General features: G+C 42.3%; 1 protein-coding gene and 1 pseudogene across 1 annotated transcript in view; one reads left to right on the top strand and one right to left on the bottom strand.

Annotated features, from left to right (window-relative positions):
• Positions 1-3101: 3101 nt before the first annotated feature.
• ADD2 (adducin 2) overlaps positions 3102-25960 on the top strand; it is a 101271-nt gene continuing 78412 nt past the window's right edge. Inside the window, exon 1 of the mRNA XM_030310787.1 lies at positions 3102-3390. The gene's annotated coding sequence lies outside the window, so the exon portion shown is untranslated. The remainder of the gene's footprint in view (positions 3391-25960) is intronic.
• On the bottom strand, positions 21801-22428 carry LOC115511251 (annotated as a pseudogene).

Genomic DNA, 25960 nt, shown 5'->3' with positions numbered 1-25960 from the left:
CCAAGCTTACATGGTTGTTGGCAGAGTTCATTTCCTCTAGGACTTTTGGACTGATGACCTCAGTTTCTAGCTGGCTGTTGGTCAGGTGTCACCCTAAGTTCCTTGCCATGTAGGTCGTCCTAGCATTGCTATTTGATTGATCAAAGCATGCAAACCAAGAAGGTGATCGAGAAAGTCAGCAAGTTGAAGAATCTTATGTAATGCAATCACAGAAGTGGCATCCCATTCCCTTTGCTGTATTCCATTGGTTAGGAGCAAATCACAGGTCCTGCCAGCACCTAAGGGGAGGGGATTACCCCAGGACACGAATATCAGGAGGTGGAAACACTGTGGGTGTCTGATATACTGCCATCTGCTCTCTCTATAAGTTATTGCTGGCCAGAAACATTTTTTGTCAAGAGACCTGGGGATTAGAAATAATTTTACTGCAAAAAAATTTTTTATTGCAAACCAGTCAGAAAATCTAATTTTAACCTGGCTATTGGAGGCTAGCCAAATGTGATTTTTTCTGGGTCTGACATGGTGTCTTCTATGTCCCTAGTTAAGGGCTAGGTAGCTTGAGCTTTTTGTGGTGTGGACTCTGAATTCTAGCGATCTTCCCAGGATAGCCTATATAGACAACTTTTGAAAATCCTTTTTTCAAGTCCCTTTGTTGGATTTCAAAGTGAATTTGGAATTGAGCAAGAACTTCAGGGACTTCAACTAAAATTCCATATAGGCTATCAATATGGAAATTTATATGTTGAAGTCTTGCTTCCTATCTGATATTGGAACAATTCCTAAAGCCACAGGATGGTGCTAATCTTTCCAGCACTTGTCACATTCAGGTGGCATCTAAGAGAAGCTGGAGGATTTATTTTTTTTTAAGACTGAGGAGTAGAAGAACAGAATCACTTTTTTGGGAAAAGAATGTATATCAGCCTATCAACTTTATCAGTGACTTGTACTAGTTCTAGTTCTGCTTTTTATTTAATTTTTAGAGAGCATGAGTCGGGGAGAGGGGCGGAGGGGTAGAGAGGCAGCGGTGGGTGCGGGCACGGGAATCTTAAGCAGGCTCCACACTCAGCATGGAGCCGGATGCAGGGCTCAATCCCATGACCCTGGGATCATGACCTAAGTTGAAACCAAGAGTTGGATGCTCAACTGACTGAGCCATGAAGGTGTGCTAGTTCTACTTTTTAAAGTTAATTTTTTTGTCCCCTCCAAGAAGCCATGTGCAGGGTAGTGGTTAGGGCTCATAAGGTCTGGAGCCATATTGCTTGAGTTCGAATCCTGGCTCAGCCATCCACTAGCTGTGTGACCTTGAGCAAGTTACCTAACCTCTCTGTGCCTCAATCTTTTCAACTGTAAAATAGGAGTAATAATAGTACTGACCTTATGGAGTTCTTGTGAGGATTAAATGAATAAAAATGCATGTAAAGCCCTCAGAGCAGTGGCAGGAGCCAACAAGAGCTTGCAATTTAGTTTAGTTTAGTTTGAGAAAGCTAAATAATATATCATGAAGTGATATATTTGAGTGATGGAGATGACTTAAGGGGATTTATGAAGCCTGTTATTTCTGGACTAAACAAAAATTCTCTATTCTTTTTGAGTTCTATTTCAGAAAAGGGCCCACCATACCTATGATTTCAGGGCTCTGGAAAAGATGTTCCTGATTCCCTAGATATCATCACTCAGTACCAAATATCACTTACAAAATACATCTAAAATTAAATATAGTGCATAGCCACTTGAAGTGTCTCAATAAACACATCACTTCCTGGTTCTGGCCAGACAGACCTTGGGTCCTATTAGCTGAATTGCTTGTAATTCTAGCAGGTTTTGACAGGTGAATGGGGAGAGGGCTTGTGGACTCAATTCTGAAAGTGAAAGGGGAATGAATGAGAAAGAGGGGATTGAGACTTGGGGGGGGGTGGAAGGGTTGGAAGAGCTACAGCAGAAAGACACAGTTTAGTGTCTCAGAATATTTTTCAGTTCTGGGGTTGTTGTGGGCATTTTCTCTTCTACATCACTAGTAGGTCACATAGAGTGGCATTTTTTAAATGTTAGTGTACGAAGGAATTACTAGGGATGCTTATTAAAAATATGGATTCCTAGGCCTACCTCCAGAGATTCTGATTCTGTAGCAGCACTGTGGCGGGGTCTGTGGTTTTTATGGGAGTGTCTTAAGGCCATGGTGCCCTGGAACCTACAGGGAGCAAAGGGGCCATGAACTGGTTGGGGGAAATGACCAGGGGGCTTTTCTGGAAACCATACTTGCCCTGCATTCACATTTTTAAAAACAGAGTAAATGCTGATTGGGGGAGCTGGTGAGATTATGCAGGTCTAAAGTCCCAAGCAACCACTTGATATGCCTACTCTGAGGGCATATTGAGAAACACTGTCAGAAAGTAGAAGTGGGAGATGTCTTAGATACACTGTCATTTTACAGAGTAAATGCCCAGAAAGGTTAAGTGGCTTCATCAAGGTCACACAGCTAGTTATTGGCAGGTCTGAAACTGTAACCAAGTATTCTGTTCTCCATCCCCTTCCCCATTCACCATTCACTAAACACCTGTTCCCTCTGGAATGAGGAGAGGGGGTGAGAGGAGGAAGTAATGAGAATTGGAAGGAGCTGGGCTCACAGTTCCAGAGAGTAGCACAACAAAAATTTTGCTCTAGTTGAAAATGGAGCTGGCAGAGGGATAATTTTGGCTCAGAATTCAAATGGTCAACAATTGCTATTAAAATCGCTAATAGTTAATTTTCTAAAGGCAGATGTCCTTCCCAGACAATAAATATTCCAGCTGCCATACTTTTTTCTTTTATTAATCTCAGGGAGGATACATCCTTTAAGGGAGCTCACGTTTCAGATTTTCTTCCTAGCTCTTGGCTCTTGCGGGCAGTTGGTGGTGCCGGAGTGGACGTGAGCAGAGGCCAGGCGGCGGGACTGCGGCAGCGCGGGCGGCGCGCGCTGAGGGTGGGGGCACTGCAGCACCGCGGCCCTGGGGCAGCCGGGCAGTGGCCCGCTAGAGGGGGCGCTGTGGGCGCCGCCAAGCGTCCTTTTGTCAGCGCACTCGGCCAGGAGAGCTCTCATTTCCTCCCAGCCTCGTGCGGGAAATGGATTTAATTCTGACGGCAGGGCTGTAAGGGACGAGCGGGAACGAAAGCCTTTTGTCAAGGAGTAGCAGCCTCTGTCGTCTGTAATTACCACTGACGCGGAGAAGCTGCATTGCTGGTGGAATTCCAGGCAGCTCTGACAAGTGTGGGGCTGCAGGATGGGAAGAAAACATTGCTCTGCAGATTAGCTGGGTGCATTAAGCAGACACTCAAAAGACAACAACAACAACAACAAAGCAAAACAACAGCCCACAGTGGAAGACCAGGAATGGATAAGATGCCGTGCAGGAGGTAAGCCCGTCTTGGCAATGGGTATCATGGCTTTTGCCTTGGTTTTGTTTCTTTTAATGGAATTTGAGACCCCTACAGCATCCCTCCACCGTGAGAGAGCTGGTTGGTCCAGATTGGTGAGCGTCTGCTAGTGTGGGTGTCTGCGATTCACCCTTCCCGGCGGCTGTGTGTTTCATGCCTAAAGGTTTCTGTTGACGATGTAACGTTGGAGGTTGTTTGGAAAGCGGGGCTAACTGGCGTTGGCCTCTGCATGAGGATGGTTGGATGCCCTCGCTCTGAGCGCCACGCCTGACAGGTGGGGCTTTCTTCTGGGGTCCGGGCTGGCGGGTGGCAAGCGTTGTTGCCCCGCGGGGGCCGCCCCTCCCTTCCCTTCCTGCTCAGCCGACGCCCTCCCGGGAAGCTGTGCGGGGTGCTCGGCGGGCTGGGCGCGTTCCCCCGGGCGTAGCTAAGGCTCGAGGCGGGGCATTGTGCCGCAGCTGCGGGGCCAGCAGGCGCGGTGTTGGTGTCGGCAGCCGCCTGCATTTGGAGCAGGGGAGCTGGCACGTGAGTGGGCCCCATTGGACTTGGATTTTTGTGCGACTCCACCACTTTGGAGGGATAAAAAGCCACTGCCCCCAAGAGGTCTTGCCAGTCTGTTCCTCCTCTCTTAGCTTCCATCTTCCCTCCCCTCTCTTTTTTCTGCCTTCCCTCTCCTCCCGCCTCCGGGTTGGAGGCCACCCTGGCTCGGGGAGGTGGGGGTGGAGTGGGGAGGATGGGGGAGCGTCTGCCAGTTTTGAAATCGCGACCACTGAGCTACCAGGTGTTGGGGGGTGGGGTGGGGCATACTGCTTTAGGATGCCGATCAGGCGCTCTGTCTAGCCTATTGTCTTGCTTTTTCTCCCCCTTCCTTTTCTTCTGTAATCTCCACCCCTTGCCAAAGAGAAAGAGAAAGACAGAAAGCCCCAGGAGAGAGAGGGAGACAGAAGGGAAGGGGGGGGGGGAAGCCCCACCCCACACCCTATCAAATTCTTTTAAAAATTGTTATGTATCTGTGACACATGATTATTACCCATCTGTTTCTTTACACCCACTCTTCCCTCTTGCTGTTTGTCGTCTAAGGTTCAACTGACTCAAATGAGCCTTATAAATAATAGAAATCAAGTCTCAGTTTGTTAAATGGACATCTTGTGCTTCCTGACTAAGCCCCAAGGAGGGGTTGGTCTGATGCCCTGATGGGAGGAAGTGATTGGAGAGGGCAGACCCACCTCCTTTCACGCCTAGTGTGTGGGTCTAGTTGAGGTACATGGGATGCATGTTTAACTTGTGCAGCAAGGGGTGTCTTTGTTAAATGGATTTAAACATTGCATTTCATTTTTGAGAAATGAAAAATGGTCCACATATGAAGTGAAAGTACTTTAAAAGAGTGAGAGCAGAGCAGAAACTGAAGTTTCAGACTTGCAAGTCACTCCAGCCGCAAGCCTATGAATAGCACATGCTACAGACTTTACAAAGGGGTTTAGACTGTTGGATATTTGGATTATAGCATTCTACCTTCATCCTGTAAGGTGATCAGACTTTTGTCAGTGCATATGGACCAAGATCATGCCCAGCCCTGCCTCCCTGTCTCTCCCTGTTGCTCATCTCCCCACCCCCAATAGCAAACCTTTTATTATTATAATTTCAATATATTTTGGAGAACCACTAGAGATAAATCATTCCTTGATCCCAAATCCATACATTTTTGTGGCAAGCCGTTTATTCTTTCTTGTCCAATTGCCTAGCCTTATTAGAAATCTGCCTGTTACATTCAGAATATACAACACTGCCTGAAATGACGCACTACATGTTGTTTCTAGGCTTGGGTTGAATTTGCCTTAAATGTTAGTAAGGTGCTGGAATTAGCAAATTACAGCTATTCTTAAGAGCCTACAGGTGATCAAATATGTTTGTTGGGAGAAAGTTTAGTGTTAAGGTTTTAAATATGTATATATATGTATATATATAAAAGACTTCAATAAGTATATTTATCACAAGGACTTTAAGACCATTTACAGGGCTTCATAAATCATAGCAAGGGAGACTAACTTAGAAGTAAATGAGAAAGAAAAAACAAGACTAAGGGTAGAGGTATAAAATGGTATTAAGAATGAAGCTAATACAAAAATACAAGTGTGAGACCCTCTACACTTGCTAAGCGGGGAAATAAATCCAGCACTAAACTTTCGAGCATTTCATGGAAAAAGGGGACCTGACCAATCCATGGTTCATATGTTCTATTTATTCACTGATTCATTCACTCATTTGTTCACTTAACAAACACTCAGGACTTACTATGTACCAGGCTCTGTGCAAGGTGCAGGGACAGACATGGTCTCTGCTCTGACAGCAGTTACAGATGATTGCAAGGAACTGACATTCATCAGAAAACCTTGTATATATACGAATGTATAATTACAAATAGTGCTGAGAGCTGTGCAGAAAAAGCATGAAACAAAATGTCCCATATCTAGAACATAAAACACAAACTTGTTAAGAGAAGCACAACAATTCTTGATTCTAAGAGCAGAAAGGAACTTTTTGCAAATATTACAGTGTTTGGAATGATGTCTTCAATCATGTCCTTGTCAGCCACAAGGAGGTTTTCATACCGCTGTTTTTATAGTGTTCCTTGGTGTGCACTCATATTACTTCTTGGGGCTCTCAGACCCCTGGGGTTCTGAGAATATATACATTTTGAGGGATCTGTGTCTTTTCTAAAATTAGCAGTTTTACTTCGGTGATAATATTTTTGTAATGTTTATTATATATTTTAAGAGAGAGAGACAGAGCATGAGCAGAGGAAGGCAGAGAGAGAGAGAGAGACACACACACAGAATCTGAAGCAGGCTTCAGGCTCTGAGCTGTCAGCACAGGGTCTGACATGGGGCTCGAACTCACGAACAATGAGATCATGAACTGAGCCAAAGTGGGACGCTTAACCGACTAAGCCACCCAGTTGCCTCTTCAGTGATAATCTTAACAATAAAAATGTGTTCTGGATTATCTTGATGGCAACCCCAAAACCCGTGGTGGGGCCTGTGTTTGCCTCTGCATCTTCCCATGTGAACCGGGGGCAGGCCTGGTAGCTCAGGTCATGAGGCAGCGAGGAGTTTAATTAGAGGCACATGGAGAGAAGGGTGAGCCCACACAGGGCACAGGCTTGTCAAACTCAAAGGAACAACTCCTGGGACCAGTGCTATATTGGCAAGGAATGATGCTCTCATGCTGGTTCCGCCCTCATATGGACTGGGCTGTAGCCATTTATTAGCAGCAGGTGTTGTAGTGAAAACACAATGACAGAGTTGCTGTTGCTGATTTCAGCAATAATTGGGTTAGATCTGTATGCAATACAGATTTAGTGATGTGTGATAACTACCTATGTCCAAAACAATGAGACAGGTAACTAGGCATAATGATTGGGTGGAGCCAGACTGACTTCTAATTCGCTTTTCTACTTACTAGCTGTGAAACCTGCTGGGCAAATAACTCAACCTCTCTGTTTCTCAGTTTCTTCTTTTGATAATATGGAGATAAATATGTGGTATTGATTTCATAGTGATATCACAAGGATTAGAGCTATTATGTGTGAAAGACTGGTAAAGTCTCCAGTAAAGTTCAATAAATGTTAGCAATTATTATTATCTTTATTAGTATGGAATGGCACCCACTTAGGTGGGTGGTTTTTAGCAGAATTTTAAATTATGATACCTGATTATCTTAAAGTAGCAAACACATTTTTGAGGTTATCAATATTGTTTTGCACACATGCTTTAGGAGTTGTCTGCATTGGTATTGTTGAAGCCAGGATTCAGATAGTGGTAACATGTAGTAACTGGGCCTGAGACTAGATCTTTCTGTTAAGCCCCAAATGGTGTTTTAATCTTAGCAAAACAATATTATCTGTTGTATAAAGTTAATTTTACTAATTTGACATTTTAAAGTTTGATAATTACATGTGCTTGTAAATTGGCTTGGTATTTTAGTTATATAACTAGCTATTAATGCCTAGGTGTTTAGAACTGGTCTTTATGTGTGCACATATTTAATAAAAGTGATGTAGGTCAACCCTGGGTCCATGGGAAATTTTTCTCTTCAAAAGAGATAATTGTTTAGTTTAAGCATTTTGCACTGTGTGCAAGGACACACCCAAGATTCTTGGAATAGAATTTTCACTCTCTAGAAGAGAGATTGCAGCCCTAATATTTGACTCTATATACCTTGACTGCCATAGTTTTAGCCTGAAATAATTTTAAGACAATAATACCAAAAACTGCCTCTGTTTTCAACAACAACAACAACAACAACAGCAAAGTCCCCCAAACTCAAAGAGCACCTATGGAATGGCAAGCTTCCAGGAAAGATTCATCCAGGCCTATCTTCCATGATAAACTACATGTGAGAGGTTTGCCAATGTTATTGAATGAGGTGAAAAGAAAGTCTATTCTCTGTGCACTACAATGTTGGATTGTATAGATTAAAACAAGTTTATTGATTATATTCAAGTCTATTTTTATTTTTCTTTGTACCTAAGTGATCTGTCAAAGATTACAAGAAATATGTCAGTCTCCTACTATAATTGTGTTTTTGATAGATTTCCTTTTGATGTATACATATCGTAGACATATGCATGTATATTGTATTATGTTACACACAGGTTATATTTGATGCAGTATTACTTAGGGCCCTGATGGCTTTCCTGGGATGGGGGACATTTAGTGCTAAAACAAGGACATGCCAAGCAAAGGAAGACAGATCTATTTTAGTTGTAGAGAAGAGGGAGATAACAAACAGTGGGCCCAGATTCTTCAAGGACTCTCCAGAAGATATGGCAGAGATGGTGCCAGCCAACGTCAACCAGCCATGATTCAATAAGGGGCACTCCCCAGAAAAAGGAATGTTCTCTCAGCTGAATCCTAGAATAATACTCAGGCTCAAAGCACCAAACCTGAGTGGGCTATGGTGTGGTCTGGGAGAGCGTGGGGGTATTAAAAGACTCTAAGAACTTTATCAGCACCTTCCACTTTGGGTATCTGGCCCCCCCAATCTTGATTTGTGCTGAGGGAGCCTCCGATAAAGTGGGGTTTTAACATAGCCAGCTTCAAGCCATATCAGTTCTAATCACCCCAACAGGTACAGCTGAAAATAAAGATAAATAAGTACATAAATAAATGTCATCTGGCCCAGCAGTAAATATCTCTAAGGTACTTGGATGTCACCCCACAAGCAACCTGGGTAAGACCCACAGGCTAGGGAATTTAGGATGTGGTTGCCAGAGAACAAATATCAGTGCTCCATATGATATCTGGAATGGTCTTCCCTGAGCCAAGCCTTGAAGTGGATGAAAAAAACCTACCGAGCCAAGTAGCAAATGCCTCTGGCTTTTATGAGTGACAGCCCTAAGGATCATTTGACATCCTCTACCCCATGCACCCCCCTCAACACATGCAGACAGCTGATTGAACCAGGTGTGGACCTGTGAGGACTTGGGATCTCAGAGCTGGTGGCCATATTAGGTCAAATAAGAGAGGGAGTCAGGGTGAGGAGGCCAAAAAAGAAAAAAAAAAAGAGAAAGAGAGAAGCCAAGCCCAAAACAAAACAACAAACCAAAACAGACATGATGCAATGATAGTGATAGGTCATCCCCCTACTTGCCGCGCCAATTTAGAGAAGAAGCCACTTGGTTTTCCTGAGGTGGCCACAGTGATTCCAGTTCTAGCAGCTTCCATGAGGCCCAGCTAGATTTTGGTTCCTATGTTGATGAGGTTGCCTTCCATCTTGCCTGAGCTAGTTTGCTTGGGTTTGTGTTTTATCAGCCACACTGCTCCTGGGTAGAACTTTGGGTTACTCCAGAGTCTCCCATTTGTCTTCCCTACATCCAACTTGAACTCCATCAATCCACAGTGATCTTGCTGAAACAAAGCAAATCTCAACATTACTTTCAGGATAAAGCCCAAACTCCTTGCTTAGATCTGCTTTACATCTTCTTCCTTCATACTCCACCTCCTAGGTAGGCTGACCAAGCATCTTTCTGGACATGCCCCTTCTCCACAGCTCCCCACCAGCTTCCACATCTTTCTCAGCCTCTTTCCTCCACCTTACATGCCCCCCCACTTTGTATCTGGCAAGTTGCTTCTTTCAGAAAGCCAACCAAATAGACAAACTTCTAGCAAGCCTGATTAAGATAAAAACAATAATACTAGAAATGATATATGGAACAAAGAGAAGATTTGAAATCATAACACTATGCATTATTATATCCTAACGTGAAAATCTTGATGAAGTGGACGTTTTCACAGAACATATGAGCCACCACTATTTCAGAAATCGAATGTCATGTTTCTGGATGGGAAGAGTTGATATTGCAAAGATGCCGTTTCTTCACAGATTCTGCCACATGGATGGCAGCCTTCCCAGTAACCAGAAGTGATGCAGATTTCTTCCTATTTTTCTATTCCTTTGACTATTTTCTGTGGAATTTTGAAAGGGTTACTTAACTGCATATACTCCATTGCAAATCATTGTATTGAAGGGAAGGTCAATATGTGTGCATTTGAATGTCATTTATAAACTGTTTTTCTCGAAGAGCAAGTGAAGTTATTTAACTTTGAGATGCAAAGGGACTTTATGAAGACAGAATTTCACTTAAAAAGGGACATGATTTTCAGCCCATATTTTATTATGAATTTCGTTATGTTTGCTTTCTTTACTCAGCATGGAGTCCATATAAGAATCTCTTGACTTTTGATTTTAAAAATTTATGGTGAAAAGATACTCGAAAAGTGAGGGTATGTACAGTTCTTTCTTCCTCTACTGTGTCAGATGGCAGAGCATCCATACTGATTATCTCAACAGTCCTTTATTTAGAATTTATTCGTCTTCCCTCTTAGCACCACATTTCTCTTAGATCTTTCCAACACCCTCATTTGTGTCCCAAATTAGCTACATCTGTTACCATAGTTATGCAGCTTAACCCATTCCATGCTTGTTCGTGCTGTGCTGTGCATGAGACTTCCTTTCTTGCGTTTCCATAAGTCGTACTGTTAGTTTTCTTTCTTCTTCTCCTTCCCCCCGCCTTTTAAACTGTTTTTAAGGCAATGCATATGCATAGTTAATAAATCAGACAGGACTGAAGGGCTTCTAACAGAAAGCAACAATCCCTGCCCCACCCCAAATCCTTATCTACATACCGGCAAACTGCTTTTAGCTGTGTTTCCCATTCTGCTGTAGTTCCCTCTGTATCTCAAAATAATATGCATACACTGCTGTTTCTGAATTTATCAATTTCAATCATCATCTAGTGATCTTCTGCCATGAAAGTCAAGGATGTAATTTATTTACATCATGCCTACATCTCCTCACTGTCTTTCTCTCGTCATCCCTGCTGCTCCAGACAATGCATTTATTAAAATCTGATTTTTCATTCCATGGACTATTGACTAGGTCATTTGACTCTCTACTGTGTATAACATAAGGCTATTACTGCCTCTTCTTGCCCTGCTTCCTCCTTCCCTCTAGCTTCCCTTTACTTTTGCATTATCAAAGTTGATAAAATATTCATTCTGTCCCATGGCCATAGTTGGTATCTATGATTTGTCTATAATTATGGTGATTCTAAAAGCTGAAAACTTTTAAACTGTTCATTAACTGGGTTGATATTGTTCACTACACAATAAGTAATATGCTAGGATTTCATATCCTTTTCAGGGGATATTCCAGCCTTTGGGCCCCTAGGTGGCAAACACTCACAGAGTGACCCTGGGGACACCATCACCACCACAGCTGCCCTGGTTCACCCCCTGTAGGGTGCAGTTTCTGTAAGACCCCTCCAGATCCCTCTGAGATACAGAGGGATCTATAGCTGAGCGCCTGGCCAGGGCCGTGTCCTGTGATTGAGCACAGGAGAAGCGGCTGGGGGGGGGGGGGCTGCTGCTCCACGGAGATGTGCAGTTTGCACCCCTTTATTCAGTCTCTTTTTTCTTCCTGCCCTTTATCATGCCTGCCATATCAGAGTATAGGACACCTTCAAGGCTCTGCCACAGATCATCTGCTTCCTTGGCTCCAGCATCCTCTGCCTGAAATTTGGGCTGAGGCTTCTTTTGCTTCAAACATTAGTCACCAGTTCTCCATCTGCTTTTTGTCCTCCAGAAAGTTGTTGAAATCTCTCCTCTGATAACCACCTGCTTTTACTTCGTCATTGTAGGGTTGTGCATTTTTCTTCCCTTATGATCAATTTAATGGAGACTTAGGAGAGAGAGAGGAACATAGGGATAGGTGGGATTAGGTCTGCCATCTTGAATTAGAAGCCACGGTCATTAGTTTTCATCAAGCCATGCATGGTAGCAATAGAATAAACTAGTGGCAATGACATGATTTAAATTCAAACTCTGGTGAAGTTTGCTCTTCTTTGTTGTGAAAACGACTTCAAATGTGTGCAGTACGTATCAGCTCAATTCCAGTATCTTCTCACATCTAGAATAGTGCAGAAATACAGAAACATCCTTCTACTCCACTCTAAGATGAATGACTCTTAGCTTACGTACAGTTCTAATAAGCTCAGTTGTTTCTATTCAGAAAAGGGCAAATGGCAAATTAGAAGGGTTTGGCTAATAGTCTAAAAGAGCTCGGGATAAAATGAGGGCTAAGAGAAGACAGAAGCTTCTCTAGGGACCCTGGGTTGTAGTTATTGCCCAGGTGCTAGGGAGATCATAGGTCAGAGTTGCCAGTACTCGATTTAGATGCGGAAAGTAAGGAACTAACACAGAAAGTTAGTGAACTCACTAACAGTGTGCATCCTCTAGGGAAAGGGACTGCTAGCTTTTTTTTTTTAAACCTGGTTGAGAAGGAAGGATTTGTGGGTACCAAAGGTTCTTTGTTCAGAAAGTAAATCTGGAGTTATCATGCACAAGAAATTTCAGTTGCCTCTATGTTTCCATCGAATTTGGAGATTATTGCTTCATTTTTCAGCCTTAGCAATGATCATTGAGACAGAACACAGTTTGGGGGCTCCTGCTTTATATATCTTAACTGTTAAAGTTACAAGCTGTGAAAACTGTTGCCAACTGTTTGAAGCCTGTACTTGTTATACTGAATATCTATCAAGATTAAGGATGTCAAAGAATTAAAATCTGCTTTTCAAAGTCTATTATATTTATGGATCAAATGATAACACCATGATTTATCTCAAAATCTTTTTTATTGGGAGATGAGTGGATTGGGATGGACTACAAATTGCTAATTGTTGAGGTTGGGTATAATCTGTTATCTAAACTGGCACTTTTTAGAGTGAACGGAGGTGCTATTAATAATCACACTGGAACAAGAGGCATGACCCAGACACTCAGGAAAATTGTAATCGACTCTGAAGCTAGGTGATGGGTACTTGGAGTTCATTATATAGAATGCTGTCTAATTTTGCATATTTTCAAATTTTTCCGTAATTAAAAATGTCTACTGTTTTATACTCGTTGCTGTTTTATTAAGATTGGAGCCTTTCATCTTAACCATGATGTTAAACATTAGTTAACTTCAAACACAAAATGAAAATAGCTAGAGAGTATTGTTAAAGGACAAATCTATTAATTTATAATAATGGGATAAAAAATCCATAGATTCTGCAACTGGGACATCCAGGAAGCAATACTTAATTAAGTAGACAATGTTATAAAGCAGATCTCTAGCTTATTTATGCAAAGGAGCCTTGTTTCTATTGCTGAGTTGGGTTCATCAGGATTTTATGGATGGATGGGTGCATTCCCAGAAAGGTCAAGTCTGTTGGGAAATGAGCAAAGCCAAGAAAGCAGCGTTTCTATTTGCGGAGCAAGTCCACATGCTGATCTATAACTACTTTGGTGTCTCTCCTATTTGAGGTTCTCCATTACCTTTTACCTGCTAAAATAGTCTTTCAGAGTTAGAGTTTGAGAAAGAAGGTCTCCAGTCTCGTTTTGTAATTACCATGGTATGTCATCCCACAGTTTACTGGTATTTTTGCTTCTGTGCCTGTAAGGTGGTATGGCTGAGGTACGTGGATGAGGCAGCAAGGGTGGGCTCTTTCAGGATGAGTCATTTTGTTTCTGCCAGTAAGAGGGCCCAGGTGGTTGTGGATTTGGGGTGAGGTCCTTTTGCCCTGTTCAAGGAGGGCTGAGATGAATGACTGCCCAACTCCCAGATGGTACCCTGACAGGACTACGAGGCAAGGTAGTATATAAATATGGGCTTTTTCAAGGCTAGAGTGCTGCTTCTGTAGGATCAGAAACCAGTTCTGTAAAAATGATTTGTTCTGATGCTGTTTGTGTTGCTAGTATAATTTACATAATTTACTTTTGTGTCCCCTGTATTATGCAAAAGAAGGTGACTTTTTAATTTATTTGCTGTGCTTTTTAAAGTCAAGCTTATTGAGCTATAATAAACATCATATAGTACAATTCACTATTCTTAGATGTATTGTTCTATGAATTTTGACAAATATAGACATTCATGTAACAACCACCACAATCAAGATAGAATAAAGTTCCCATGTGCCCCTTTGTAGTAAATCTCCGCCATCCACCCATGGCCCTTGATAACCACCCATCTGGTTTTGCCTTATCCAGAATGTCCAATAAATGGGATCATGCAGTGTAGTCTTTTGTGTCCAACTTCTTTCACTTTGTATAATCTTTCGGAGATTAATCCATGTTGTTACAAATATTAACAGTTTATTTCTTTTGATTGCTGCGTAATATTTCTTTGGATGGCTATACCAGTTTCTTTAGCTGTCTACCCATTAAAAGACATTTGGGTTGTTTCCAGTTTTTGATGGTTATGAATAAAGCCACTGTACATATTGCCTTACGGATTTTTGTGTATTTCCATTCTTTCGGGTAAATAAGTACCTAGGAGTGGGATTGCATCGTAGTATGGTAAGTGTATTCTTAACTTTATAAGAAACTGCCAAACTGGTTCTAAAATGTACCCCATTTTGCATCCCCACCAGCAATGTATGAGTTCTAGTTGCTCTAAACTTGGTATTGCTAGTTTGTTTTTTTAAATTCTAGCTATTATGATAGATATGGGTAGTATCTTATTGTGGTGTTAATTTGCATTTCCTTAATGTCAATGACTCCGAGCATCTTTTCATGTGCTTGAATGCCACAGTATCTTTTTGGTTGTTTCTTGTCTTTTAAATGTCTGCAAGTTTCTGCCATTCTAACAAACAGGGGAAGGGGTATTTCTTTAGTCTCAAAGGGGGAGCAGAAGCATAATGGGGGTGGGGAGGAGCCATATGGGGGGATGTAGGGAGAGTTGCCTAAGAGGAAGGTAATATGGAAGGGCTGGAGGGGGTGAAGTCAGGAACTAGGGTATCTCATCCTTCCCTCCTACCCAGGCTGCTTCTTGAGCTCTTCCCTGGAGGATTTTGTGGTTTACATTATGAGGAACTACCCCCTTAGGAAGTGATGGAGGAAAGGAGGAAAACAGCTATAATATTGATCCTTTTTTTTTTTTATCCAAGTACTGGTCTTTATACATTTAGTTCAGTAAATATTTCTTTAAAATAGATGTTAGGCCCGGATCACCCCTTCTGTTAATTTTTGGGCAGAAGGGAAAGTAGAGTTACATAAACGTTCAAGAAAATGTATTTAAATTTGATTGATATAGGGACTCAAGGAGATATTTGTATACCCATGTTCATAGCAGCATTTTCACAATAGCTAAAACACAGAAGCAACTCAAGTGGCCATAAATGGATGAATGGACAAGGAAAACGTGTGTGTGTGTACATATATATATATATATATATATATATATATATATATGGAAATTCTGACATATACTGTAATAAGGATGAACCTTGAGGATATCACTAAATGAAATAAGCCAGTTGCAGGAAGACAAATACAGTATGATTTCACTTATATGAGGTACTTAGAGTAGTCAAAATCATAGAAACAGAAAGTAACATGGTGGTAGCCAGGGTCTGGGGTGGGGGAAATTTTCTAATGCCTTAATGTTTAATGGGTGTAGAGTTCCAGTTTTACAAGATGAAAAGAGATCTAGAGATGTGATGGTTACACAACATTATGAATGGATGGTACACTTAAAAATGATTAAGATGGTTGGGGCACCTGGGTGGCTCAGTGGGTTAAGCGTCTGACTTCAGCTCAAGTCATGATCTCACAGTTTGTGAGTTCAAGCCCCGTGTCGGGCTCTGTGCTGACAGCTCAGAGCTTGGAGCCTGCTTTAAATTCTGTGTCTCCCTCTCGCTCTGTCATTCCCCAACTCACACTGTCTCTCTCTGTCTCTCAAAAAAGGAATAAATGTTCAAAAAAAATTTTTTAAATGGTTGAGATAATAAATTTTATGCTATGTACATTTTATACCAATAAAAATGTTTAATGTGATTGAGGTATATTAGCAACAATGAATAATTTATCACAGTAGTAGGTAAATTTATTATGGTTTGACTATGAGTATCAATTAGTCAGTTGACAAGTGTTTACTTAACACCCTCTATGTCCATCTACTGTTCCAAGTGCTGGGCATGCCTCTGTGAACTAGGAGATTACACTCTAGTAAGAGAGAAGAGGCCAATGTGGGTATTTGAGGAGAGGTGAGAAAGTAGGAAACAATCTCCTTGAAGAGTCTACACCAAGGAAGGGCAGACTGTTTGGTAATATTTAGAAATAATTTGAAAGGTGTAGAGAGAATTTTGAAATAAGTCTAGTTTGCACAGCTGTGTGCAAAGGTCAACTATTCAAATGTATACTGGAAGCAAGGCCTTGTAGCATTTGACCAAAGGTAGGGTTCTTTGAGGTGAGAACAGCGGAGGAGAATGGAAAAGAGGAATTTGAGGTATTTTGCAAGGGGATTATTACCTAGTGGAACTAGTTAATGTAAGCAAGATAAGGAAGGATGTGAAGAGTGGAGTTTGAGGCTAGATAGTGAAAAAATGAGCAGAAGTTCTCAGAGACATTGGAGAATCAGAGTAGATGGGCTAGAAGGAGATGGTCAAGGAGGAGGATGTAAAATCCAGATGTTGGAAATGGTGCACTTATTGGCGGCAGCAAGATCTAGGGTATATAACCATGGGAGTGGATGACTGAGACTGGGGTAGAAGGAGACATGGCTGGCATGAGAGGCCAAGGAAATGTGAGGCTGGGTGTTGGGTGTATCACCACATGGGAATGAATGTTGAAGTCATCAGGAATCAGAAGGCCTAGTGACCCAGGGGAAGATGGTGAAGTCATCCGTGAGTGAGGGGAATGACCAAGAAAGAGTGATGGAGGATAGCCACAAGGGGGCTGATGGGAAGTCTGTCCAGTTGGGAGTCGTGGGCTTCCAAATAGAAGGAAGTGGCCGTAGGTCGTACAGAGGCTATCTACACTGTGCCAAGGCCCTGAGTATGTGGGATGTGTGCTGTGAGAGAACAGTGAGCTCAGAGGAGAGTGAGCCTTTGGATTTTTTATTTTTGGATCACAGAAATGGGCTTCATGTAGCTGGATTAGGGAATCCTGCAAAGAATTATGGGATTGTTCAATGAGCTTGGCTTCCAAGGAGGAAGGAAGGTAACCAAGGAGGCATTAGTGACTTTGGGCTTGTTCAAAACTCAATTAAAGGCAATTAACAGTATATGGTGTTGTTTATGAAAGTGCTAGTCTCATGAGAGATCTCCTAGTAGTTCTTGGGGCATTGTGAGAAGAGAAGGAAAACTTCCTTTCTTGAAACATCTTGTGTTTTCATGTCATTAATTCCTGCATTACCCCCAGCCATGCATCTCATGGAGGGGACAGAAGGCTTCTGTCCTTCCATATCACCATCTTCCTGTGGCTCTGAGATGACTCTCTTGTCTAGCCTTGCTCTGCTGATGGTGACCTTTAACATAATAAACTGCCACAGGAAAAATAAGGATTGACGGAGAAGATGTACTTTTTCATAATTCATGCTTACGCATTAGAACAGGACATTTGGGGGGGCGGGGAATGAAGCATGTTATAGGAAAGTGTGGGTTTTCTTCAATGCCTGGCCAAAAATCTCAAAAAAGTACTCTGTACTACGTGGTAATCCTGAGACATTCACTTTCCCACTCTCCAAAATGAGTATTTCACTCCTCTTTTAAAAAAAATATCCTCTCCTCCCACTCCCACACATCTTGCTAGGTGCCTCCAATTTCATTGAAAGACAGAAGCAATGAGCTGAGTGGTCCTGCTTTTATTAGGCACCATCCTTTCTCTGGGATCTGGACCCCCTTTCCTCGTACCTTCTCAAAACCACCACTCCAGCAATTGGTCATTCTTTTTTCTGCATTGTCAGCTCCTCCCTAACCTCCCCCCCCCCCCCCCCCCTTTCAACATCCCCATTGGCATTCAGGCATGCTCTAGTATCTCCTACCTAAGTATCCCTGCTACTACCCCATTTCTCTCTTTATGTTCTCAGCAAAACTCCTTGCAAGAACTGCCTTGCTCACTGCCTCACTTTCTCTTCCCCACTGTCTACACATGGGCTTTTGTCCCCTCTCTGCTACTGAGGCTGCTCTTGTCAAGGTCATTAGTGACCTCCTTATTACCAAGTCTAATGGTCTCTTCTCTATTCTTATCTTACCGACCTATCAGCAGCTGTCAACACAGTGGACCTCTTCTTGAAAGATTTTGTTGTCTGACTTTCTGGTACCCTTCACTCTCCTGGTTTTCCCTTGCCTCACTGGCTTTCTCTTTCTTCCTCTGTGGAGTTCCATTTACTTCTACTAGACCTCTGAATGTGGGAGAGTCCCATGACTCTACCCTGGGCCCCCTATTCTCGCTTCCCCCAGGGGAGCTTTTCCAGGCCTTAGCTTTAGGTTCTGGTCTAAAGCTACATCTGGTCTCTTTTTTCTGAGAACTCTAGCTTAGTGCTACTTAGTCTTTATTGTGCATACAGATCACTTGGGAATCTTGTTAAAATGCACACTCTGATTCCAGTGATCTGAGGTAGGGCTTAAGATTCTGTATTTCCAACAAGTTCCTGGGTGATGCTGAGGCTGCTGGTCTTAGGATCTTATTTTGAATGGTGCTGAGCAGTGAGGCTACAGACTTGTGTTCCCAACTGCCTCCTTGACGTTTCTACATGGACGTCTTACAGGTAACTCAGATCAAGCCTAACAACCCTAGCAGAGTCTTAATTTCTTTCCTCAAACCCACTTTTTTCTGTATTACATTATCTTCCCAGTTGTTCATACCAAAAATCTTGGAATTTTTCTTGGTTTCTCTATTTTCTTCACTTTCCCATCCAATCTATCAGCAAATTCAATTGGCTTAATTCTCTAAAACATATCCCAAATCTTTCACTTGGCTCCACCATAATAGTAGTAGCTAAAATTTATTGAGCACTTTCTACATATCAGGCTGTGTTAATGATTTGTTATAGACTGAATGTTAATGTCTCTCCAGAATTCATACATTGAAATCTAATCCCTAATACAATGGTATTTGGAGGTGGCGCCTTTGGAGATGATTAAGTCATGAGGGCTCTGCAATAATGAGATTAATGACATTATAAAAGAGATCTCAGAGGGGTGCCTGGGTGGCTCAGTTGGTTAAGCATCTGACTTTGGCTCGGTCATGATCTCATGATTCGTGGGTTCAGGTCCCGCTTCGGGCTTTGTGCTGACAGCATGGAACCTGGAGCCTGCTTCAGATTCTGTGTCTCCCTCTCTCTCTGCCCCTCCCCTACTCGTTCGTTCTCTCTCTCTCTCTCTTTCTCAAAAATGAACATTTAAAAAATAAATAAATAAAAGAGACCTCAGAGATCTCCCTTGCCCCTTCTGCTATGTGAGGACAGTGAGAAGACAGTGGTCTATAAACTGGAAAGCAGGCTCTCACCAGACACCAAATCTGCTGGTGCCTTGATCTTGGACTTCCCAGCCTCCAGAACTGTGAGAAATAAATTTCTGTTGTTTATAAGTTACCCAGCCTATAGTATTTTGTTATGGCAGCTTGGGCTAAGACAGTGCTGTGTTTTTGTATTTATTATTAAAACTCTAATCGCAACAATTGTATAAGGTCAAGTATTATTAATCTCATTATTTAGATGAGGAAAACTTATTTCTAGGTAATGCTACATAGATGAACAGTTTAAAAACCCAATTTACTCTTTTGGTTTATTTTTCTCCTTTGTTGTAAATATGGTTGTCAATAAGGCTATTGATATACTTAGAGAATTATGAAGATGTTATTTTAAGGTTTTGGTGTCCTTGCTAAGCACAAATTATATTGCAAATGTCCATAAGTCAACGTCCAATTCTGTGCATCTTCCAGAATTTATAGTCTCTTTTGCATTCTCAAACCATTTTTGGCAAGGGCTATATGCATTTAAAATGCTAAAAATATTTGTGTCTGATAATTATAATATTGTGATGCACCTTACAAAGACATTGTGTCTTGTGCATCCTTGTGCAAAGCAGGGATTCTTTATTTTCACCCCTGAATTTCTGGTAACCTATAGGATACATTGACAACACAACCTTCAAGCTCCAAGATGTATTCCTTTCCTAAGCTTACTCCGTGTTGGTCAGTTTCAAGAGTATTGCGCTGTGTTGTTTTTCACCCTTACAACCTATGATGACAAGTAGCTGGGGTTCAGGAAAAAGCAGCCTACATGGTCTGCTAGACCATGGTCTTATAGATGGAAAGTAGTGCATATGAAGAAAGTCTCAAGAATGTGGGGTTGTTTAGACTGGAGAGTAGGTTGAGCTCTTTGCTACACTGTTAATGTTAAAGGAAATTCTTAGTAAACTTGTTGGTAAAATAAAGACATCTTTTGTAATGGGAGTAATTTACTTAGCTTTATTTTTTTTTTAATTTTTTTTTTAACGTTTATTTATTTTTGAGACAGAGAGAGACAGAGCATGAACGGGGGGAGGGGCAGAGAGAGAGGGAGACACAGAATCAGAAACAGGCTCCAGGCTCTGAGCCATCAGCCCAGAGCCTGACGCGGGGCTCGAACTCACGGACCGCGAGATCGTGACCTGGCTGAAGTCGGACGCTTAACCAACTGCGCCACCCAGGCGCCCCTATTTTTTTTAATCATTTTTTATAAGTTTATTTGAGAGGGAGAGAGCAGGGGAGGGTCAGAGAGAGACGAGGAGAGAGAATCCCAAGCAGGCCTCATACTGTCAGTCCAGAGACCAACGCGGAGCTTGAACTCATGCACCGTGAGATCATGACCTGAGCTGAAGTCAAGAGTTGGGTGCTTAACTGACTGAGCTACTGAGGTGCCCCAATTTAGTTAGCTTTATAAGTGTGAGTTTCTCTTGAGGGTGGGAAAAGGAGATATACAGTCATCATTATCCTGGTAATTAGTATTACGCCTTTCTCTAGACAACCAGTCCTCTCTAAGAACGTCCAATATGCCAAGGCAAACATTACACCAAGCATGACACTTCAGTCTTTTCTCTTGCTCAGTTATAATATCCTAGGAAGTAATATTCTTGCATATAAATGAACTCAGGAAAGCTCTAAAAGGAGCCCCAACCATTAGCAAGGGGCTGCAATTCTTTATTTCTGAGAAACATGCATCAGATGTTCCTATATATGAGAAATGCTCCCACTGGAATTCTGGCATGTCAAAGCAGAAGGAGCCATGCAGACCCTCCAGTCCACCCCTGGAGTTCTAGAGAACACACAGATGAAACCGAGAGAAGACAAGACTCTGACCCAAGGTGAGGCCATAATTACTGGCAAATCCAGGGTTGCTGAAAAGTTGTTCTTCAGGATTTTCTGTCCATCCGTCCTCCCTCCCTTCAAAAAAAAATTGTATTAGAAGCATTCAGAATGTCAACAAAATAGCTAAACTTTTTTTTTTTTTTTGCAATTACAGAGTGGTACTCAGTTAATACAACAACAGTTTTTTAATGTTTATTTATTTTTGAGTGATAAAGAGAGAACAGGGGAGGGGCAGAGACAGAAGGAGACACAGAATCTGAAGCAGGCTCCAGGCTCTGACCTGTTAGCATAGAGCCCAACACAGGGATGGAACCCATGAACCTGAGCTGAAGTCAGACACTTAACCAACTGAGCCACTCAGGCGCCCCAAGAACAACAATTATTTTGTATAAACTGCATCAGAGACCACTGAAAATGAACCAGCTACCATCGCCATATATAACTAATTAGTGCTATGCACCAACAGGAACCTGCTTTAAATTTCCATGCCAGTTTACAACCCCCATACCAACCAGGCAAAGTTAGTGGCTATTGAAGATACCACCAGGATAGGTCTACCTGAAGACACATTCGGTAGTGTGTTAACTATACACACACACACACACACACACACAAAAAGACCCTGTACAGTTTAAAAACAAATATTACACAGTCTTACATTTCAGTTTGTTGCTTTAAAAGAAGTGAGCTGTGTATAGGAAGGGGGAGGGGTTAAATGTTTTATAGACCAGAACAAAAAACTACGCTAGGATGAACTTGTTCATCTTCTTCATCTTCCTCTCTTATCTTCCTTGTCTTCCATCTTTTTCTTGCTTTTTTCAGCCCTGACGACTCCCTTTTTTGCTGTGTCAGGCTTTCCTTTGGCTCAGTATGCAGCAATAGTCCTTTTATATTTTTCCTTCAGCTTAGCAGCCTTCTTTTCATAAGGATGCGTGTTCTCTGCGGCAGCGTGATTCCACACCTCTCCAGTTTCTTTGCGGCATCACCAACGGATAGGCCAGGATATTCTCCTTTGGTTTTTGGGTGATACTCAGAACCAAACAAGAAAAAGGCCGAAGGAGGCTTCTTAGGTGCATTGGGATCCTTGAACTTCTTTTTTGTTTCTTCTTTAGAGGGGGATGTAAGTTTTCATTTACTCTTTTATAACGGGCTTTGTCTGCCTTTACCAGGTCTTCACATTTTCCTTTCTCTTGAGCACATGGGCCTCCACCTCTCTGAGCACTCCTTAGAAAATTCTGAGCTGACTGAAGCATCTAGGTGATTCTTCCTGTGCTCCTCTCTGCAAGTTTGCATATGATGACATTTTGCCTCTGGGCTTCTTAGGATCTCCTTTGCCCATGTTTAATTATTTTCCTCAATGTGGCAGAGCCGCCCAGTGCCCGTCTGGCTCTCACTTGCCCCAGTGCTGCCTCTGTGGAGCTTAGGGTACTGCGGTGGCTGTCCAGGACCTTTCTTTCTAAATGTCAGCTTCTCCCTTTTTTAATGTTACAGTTTTCAAGATCCTATTTGGTTTCAAGGGAAAAAGACAGGAAGAATGTAAGTTCCTTGTAAGAATCTTAAATATGGTAGAGGAGACGGGTGGGGCTGAGACAAGCCTCCACCCATGTTGACGCTTCATCCTCATCCTGGACACAGGGACAAATTTACAATGATTTAAACTTTATTACAATTACAGCATCACAAAGCATATTAGTTCCCTAGGGCTGCCTTAACAAAGTACTACAAACTGGATGGCTTACAACTGTAGATGTATTTGTTCATAGTTCTGGAGGGTAGACGTCTGGAATCAAGGTTTCCATTGGGCTGTGCTCCCTCTGGAGGCTGTAAAGGACGAATCCTTCCTTGCCTGTTCCTGACTTCTGGTGGTTAGCAGCAGTCTTTGGTATCCTTGGCTTGCAGCCACATGACTCCAATCTCTGCCCCCATCATCACATAGGCTTCTCCTCTGTGCCTGTGTGTCCTCTGTGTTTCTTTATACCCAAATCTCCCTCTCCTTATAAAGTCCCCCATCGTTGGATTTAGGGCCCATCCTAATCCACTATGAATTATTCTTAATTTTCTACAAATACCCTATTGCTAAATAAGGTCACATTCACAGGTTCCAGGGAGACATGAATTTCAGGGAGATAACTATTCAACCCAGTATGCAAAGTTACAATGTTTTATGTTTTAACTTTTTCTAAGAATTTATATTTGTATTGCTCTAGAAAGGCATGTTTTTTCTTAGTTCAGGAGAGAGAGAGAAATGCACCTGAAACACTGCTTTCCAATGTATATCTGGTAAAACACTATTCTCAAGAAATGTAACATGAAATAAAAGTTTCCATGGTCAAGAGAATTTGAGGACCCTGTATTCTACCCCCTCTTGAAGCATCATCAGGTACCTAGGACAGAAAATGTTGAGAAAGGTCCTGTAACAAGCACCTGTGTTTATCCTTCCAATTTCAAATTTTTTTTTTAACGTTTATTTATTTTTGGGACAGAGAGAGACAGAGCATGAACGGGGAGGGGCAGAGAGAGAGGGAGACACAGAATCGGAAACAGGCTCCAGGCTCTGAGCCATCAGCCCAGAGCCTGACGCGGGGCTCGAACTCACGGACCGCGAGATCGTGACCTGGCTGAAGTCGGACGCTTAACCGACTGCGCCACCCAGGCGCCCCTATCCTTCCAATTTCAAAGTGATATTGGACAGGAAACACTTCTGTCTGTGTGTCTATATTGATTAAGGGTTGCCTCCACTTCATGAAACAGAAACCCAACCACAGTAGCTTAATCCAATAGGGATTTATTCCCTTACCTAGAAAGTTCCAAAGTCAGAGTCTGGGATTTACACAGTAGCTCATTATGGCACCAGTAGACTGGGCTCCTTCTATCTCTCTGCTCTGATGTATTCAGTGGGATTCTTTCTCTTGAAAGTTTGCAAACCAGATACTCCATTTCTTATCTCTCAACTACCTTCTATTCAGAGAGGAGGAGGAAGTGGTGAGGGAGAAGGAGTAGCATTTCTATCAGGAAATTAGAGTTTCCAAAAAATTCCCAGCAGATTTATACTTGCACGTTATTGACTAGGACTGGATCATATGGTTGCTTCTAGCTTCAGGGAATGCTGAGAAATGTAGATTTTGGGTTTTTTTAATAAAGTTTATTTTTGAGAGAGAAAGAGAGTGGGGAAGGGGGAGAGAAAGAGGGGGAGAGAGAGAGAATGCCAAATAGGTTCCACACTGGCAGCTCAGAGCCTGATGTGGGGCTTGAACTCATGAACCATGAGATCCTGACCTGAACCGAAACCAAGAGTCGGCCACCTAACTGACTGAGCCACTCAGGTGCCCCAGAAACACAGGTTTTTTGTTGGACACATTGTATGTTGGACAAAATTGAGATTCTGTTAGGAAGGAAGAAAGGGAGGTGATATTGTCTAGGCAGCTGGCCATGACTGCCACATACACAATTTCCTATGGCGTTAGTGACCAAGAGATCACCCTTGTTAAAAATGTGTCCACATGATAGAATGTTTTCTGTAGAGTTCCAGGTTTTTGCACCAGCCTCCAAGTTTAATCCTACCAAACATTTTAGCTCAGTTCAACCAAAGAAGTTTGAAGTGCTCATACTTGTATGGCTCAATGCTACCCTAAGTGCCTTTTAAATTATTTAATGGCTTGATATGTGCTTACATTCCTAAGCTAATTTCATCCTCTTTAATGTGCTCTAATGGTATTTGGAGCTTCCCTCCCTATGACCCCAAATCCCTTAAATATATAGCTGCCAGGTTTAGAGTAATAGAGTAATACATTAGGAATGCATTGTGGAAGCATCGCTGTTTCTTCTGGTCAACATTTAAAGCAGTGAAAAGAGAGGCTCCCCACCTTCTCAGAGACAATGGATGCTGCCTTGTGACTTAGGAGAGCCTTGTCAATGACAGAGTCCTCAATGATCACTGTTGTGGTCACATATTCAAATCACCAGTGGATCTAAAACGCATTCCTCCATTCCCAGGTAGGACCTGCAAAGAAGAGCCTACTAGGAGAAGGAGCCAAAAGGGTCTCATTCTGTCTTTGGTTCTCCCCTTTTACATTGTGTGATCAGGGAAAGCACACAGGCCAGGGGAAAGAAAGCTCATTAGTGCAGCATAGCCTAGCTTAGCCTGAAGAACACAGCAGACAACAATGTCAAAGAGAAAGATCCAGAGACATAAACAGATTCCAAAAAAGGTTTCCTTTTGATCTCTGAATATATGACATTTAAAAAAAAATGTTTATTTATTTTAAGAGAGAGAGAGAGCGAGCGAGCAGGAGAGGGGCAGAGAGAGAATCCCAAACAGGTTCCATGCTCTCAGCACAGAGCCTGATGCAGGGCTTGAACCCATAGACCACGAGATCATGACCTGAGCCGAAATCAAGAGTCAGATGCTTGACTGACTGAGCCACCCAGGCACCCCAAATATGTGACATTTCTAATCTTACTTCTGGAGATAGGTGAGGAGGAGGAAAGGACCCACAGGATAAAGCAATCAGGTCATCAAACCTGAGAATAGGAATGTGCTTTGCAAGTGAGTGCTTAGTGGCCTGGGGAAAACAATCATGGAAACTGAGCTATTCTCCATTCTCTGCTATGTATATAAGGTCTTTCCTTCATTCTGGGTGCAGGTAATCAACCTGGGATGTCAAAACACCTGTTTTTCCTTTCAGCAAAAACATGTCAAGATTTCTTTTTTTTTTTAATTTTTTTTAACATTTATTTATTTTTGAGACAGAGAGAGACAGAGCATGAATGGGGGAGGGGCAGAGAGAGAGGGAGACACAGAATTGGAAGCAGGCTCCAGGCTCTGAGCCATCAGCCCAGAGCCCGACGCAGGGCTCGAAATCACGGACCGCGAGATCGTG

The sequence above is a fragment of the Lynx canadensis genome, chromosome A3, assembly GCF_007474595.2.
Source record: "Lynx canadensis isolate LIC74 chromosome A3, mLynCan4.pri.v2, whole genome shotgun sequence".
Taxonomy (NCBI): domain Eukaryota; kingdom Metazoa; phylum Chordata; class Mammalia; order Carnivora; family Felidae; genus Lynx; species Lynx canadensis.
This window is presented reverse-complemented; position numbering and strand designations above follow the sequence as displayed.